The 3,692-nt window shown below is 39.4% G+C and overlaps 1 long non-coding RNA gene across 1 annotated transcript; it reads right to left on the bottom strand.

The window, feature by feature from the left end:
• Positions 1-507: 507 nt before the first annotated feature.
• Positions 508-3,021, bottom strand: LOC102550221 (uncharacterized). Its single transcript, XR_005495581.2, has 2 exons — positions 1,637-3,021; positions 508-893 (listed from the first exon to the last, which is right to left on the bottom strand). It is a non-coding gene; the product is annotated as an uncharacterized LOC102550221 (long non-coding RNA).
• Between the last annotated feature and the right edge of the window lie 671 nt (positions 3,022-3,692).

Here is a 3,692-nt window from a genome sequence, read left to right as displayed (position 1 = left end):
TCTCCCAGAGGCAGGAACCAACTTCTGATACATGTTTCCAAATTACACTTTGTACATTATGGATATTTATAATACAAAAACTTGTATATGTTTCTATAAAATTATTCAGGTAAAGGTATGTGGCTGTGTTTCGTCACAATCTAGAACAGCATTTCTCAAAATGCAGGTCACAACCCCTTTGGGAGTCAAATGACCTCTTCACAGGGGTCATCTAAGACATATACAGATGTATACATTGCAATTCATAACAGTGACAAAATTACAGTTATGAATAGCAATGAGAGTAATTTATGGTTGGGGGGTCTCCACAACATTAGGAACTGTATTAAAGGGTCACGGCATTAGGCTTTAAAGGAGCAGAAGACTTGCCAAGAGATGAATCATCTGGTTTAAATATTCCTGTTAGGAATAAGAATTCATTCTCTCATTCATTCCTTAGCAGCTGTTGTGCATATGTCACATTATTTCATATATTCTATTATATATGTATAAGATATAGCACATATATATTATCCACTATATATGATGGGCTTCATTTAATATATGTGCATATTGTGAATACATAGATCCATTGTGGGTAGATAGATGATAGATGAGAGAGAGATGTGAGGGGATCTCATTCTGAAACAATGGTTTCATTAGATCTCGCTGTGTATTAGATTCCACGGGGAACAGTAGATGTTTTCACTCTGGATAGAAGAGAAGATACAGATTTGCCTGGTCATACTGTGATGAATATTCCTGTATAGATTTTTTGCAACCATCTGAGATTTTTCTTTCTTCATCCCGCTGATGGACATCAACCAATCAACTGCTATCTGTTGCCCTTTTATACTCTTCTTTCCCAGTATTAGAAGGACACGCATTCCCTCTCTCTTTAAATTTCAGCTCATCTGCAGAGAAAACACAATAGAATCTCATCTTTTACCTTTTAGCAAAAGAATGTAAAAGAGAAGTGGAGCAGGTCTTTGTGGGTTCTTTTCCCTCCCCTTATATCCCAATTCCTTTTATCCCACAACACTAAATAGAAAAAAAAAAAAAACATCAACAACAACATCAACAACAAACTGTGTGCACTCTTTGTTTAAGGTGTCCTTCTCTGTAGTGACAAATCTGGAATTTTGGTTTCTTTAAAAAAACACAGAAACATTGTAAGAATAAGATTTTGTTTTAAGCCCAGGTATGGAGATATAGGCTGCTTCTGATTGTGTGTAGCAGCTGACTATGATTTGCCTCATGCTCTAGCAGAAGTGTGTTTTTGACAGCTTCCGATAACTTTTTGTGATTGTGTGACATTTGGAATTCTGGGAACTTTACAAGAGGTTTATAAATACTAGAGTCCTGAGAGGCCAGATGAGTGGCTGTTGACCATTTAGGGTGTTTATTTGCAGTTCGTTAGTAACTATGGTCAAAGAAGAAGTGAAGGGAAAAAAAAATAGAATCGGGGATTTTCTGAATTTCCACGCCCCTCTATCTTTGTTGTTCTTTGTTGTTTCTTTTTGTTGTTGTTGTTGTTGTTTTTCTATTTAATGTTGTGGGATAAAAGGAATTGGGATATAAGGGGAAAGAAAAGAACCCACAAAGACCTGCTCCACTTCTCTTTTATTTTGCTGAAACGTAACAGAAAGCAGCTGACCTGCTACAGTGTTTGTGTTCCAGTTCCCTTGGAAGGGTAGACCAGTACATGGATGCCTTTCTGTGGCAGTTTTGGCAGGAAATAACAAGGCTTAGCAGCTTTCTTGTCTGCCCTCAGATCTGCTCTGCATACTACTGCGGCCAGTGACTGTTAAGAAAACACATTTTTCTAGCATACAGAAATCTTGACTTTGGTAGGATTCCGTTCCAATGATATCAAGTGGGCATGTATCCTGAAGTGACAGTGACAGGATAATTGAAGTCTGCTATGAGTACTCAAGGCCCCCTAGTGATCAATGGAGTAGTCAAACACACAGTCGATGACCCCATTCGATGATGGTTTTAAGCACATCGAACAAACATCGTGAAACAGAGGACCCGCACAGCAGTCTGCATTTCCTCCTTTTCCTTTGCTTTTCTGAGGCCAACAGAAAGGACAAACCTTAATCTTGTGCAATTCCCACCCACGAGCTGTGCTGTTGTGGACTATGGAAGGTTTCTTTTATCTTATTGGCTTTGAGAAGACAGTCCATTTTTTTTTCCTGGATAAGCCAGCAGGCTTCAGGCCCAGAGCTCCCTGGAGACCACATGTGGTTTACGCTGGACAAATGCTTTGAAACAGATTCCTGGCTTTCCTTCAGGATTATGGAGCTGACAGGCAGCTGCCACCCACATAGAAAGATGATGTCCGGTGCTGGCTAACACGGGAACCCTGAGGGTATAGATGGTATAAACCACAAGCCTGGAGAGTTGGCCCTCAAGTTACTACTCCCCCAGAATTTGGATGGCCACTTCACTGGGCCATTACCCTACAGTTACTCTTCTGTAAGTCATCCAAAGATATTTTTAATTGCTCTGACACACCCTGATGGATATTAAAATACAGTAATAAATCCTAAAAGGCTCTATTTCCTATAGATATATTTTATAACTTAAAAACTACAGACGAAAACGGGCCAAGATTCTAAGTCTTCAAATTTTCTACTTACTTCAGCGTAAGCCAAATAAACTAGTGGCAATTGATTTTTTTTTAATTTTAAGTAGCTTTTTTAAAAGTTTGGAAAAAATAAGAATATATCCAAGGCTTTTTAAACTTAGTCTGAACTGTAGAGGACACCCTGTGTGAGCCCCTATGGTCCTAGTGTCATCTTAGGACTCCGAGTTGGACCTGCTACTGAGTTTCATACATCGTTTTCCTTCCTTCCTTTCTTTTCTTCCTTCCTCTCTCCCTTCTTCCCCTCCCACCCAAGTTCCTTTCCTCCTTAAAATAAAAGCATTTTTCATGCACTTGCATTTGCATTTGCACCGACTCACTAGACAATCCTCACGGTGCACACATCAAGGCAAATTTCCTTTTTTAAACGTTTTAACTATTATTAAAGTGCTAAAGTCTTACCCCAAAGCTCACGGCAGAATTCAAGTGTTCTGGTTCATCAGTCCATTTTGTAGAAAATGAGTCTTAAAGGTAGTGTGTTTAATAGTATTTGGAGGGGATTTTAAGGAGTTTGAGTCTTCAGGCTGCTGTGTTGTGTCCTGCTTGCTTTTTCTACCATGGGTCCTAAGTACCCCTCCTTTGTCTGTTGGTCTTCTTTGCATGTCTGTACACCATCATGTCTGAAACATCATTATAGTAAAAAGTACAGCTATTTCACATACCACAAAGGAAGAATGTTCTAGCAAAACATCACGATGCCTTCTTAGCTCTTTGAGTTTTTGTTTTACATTTGTTGCAAATGCTCCTTTTAGCTTAAGACAGCTTGACTTCCTATTTGATTGTGTGGGCCTAGAAGGTTATGGGATCTGACATGCTTACATCAACAGGGGCTGTGTCTGTCCCTGCACTCCTCAGAACCATCACTATTAGTATTTCAGCACATGTCATGTGCCAGCCAGTGTGTTAAGTCACATGAAAGACTCTGTGATTTCTTCCTAAGCTGCTTTATCTCCTCTGCGATTTGATGATACTGGGGGTTCCTCCCCCAACAACCATTTCTTTCAATTAGCATCAAACTTTGTCCCTGAGAAAATTTCATCTCAAGAATGAGTAGTTCATACAG

This window comes from Rattus norvegicus, chromosome 17 (assembly GCF_036323735.1).
Source record: "Rattus norvegicus strain BN/NHsdMcwi chromosome 17, GRCr8, whole genome shotgun sequence".
NCBI classification, from domain to species: domain Eukaryota; kingdom Metazoa; phylum Chordata; class Mammalia; order Rodentia; family Muridae; genus Rattus; species Rattus norvegicus.
Note: the sequence above shows the minus strand (reverse complement) of the source record. Positions and strands in the feature narration are given on the sequence as shown.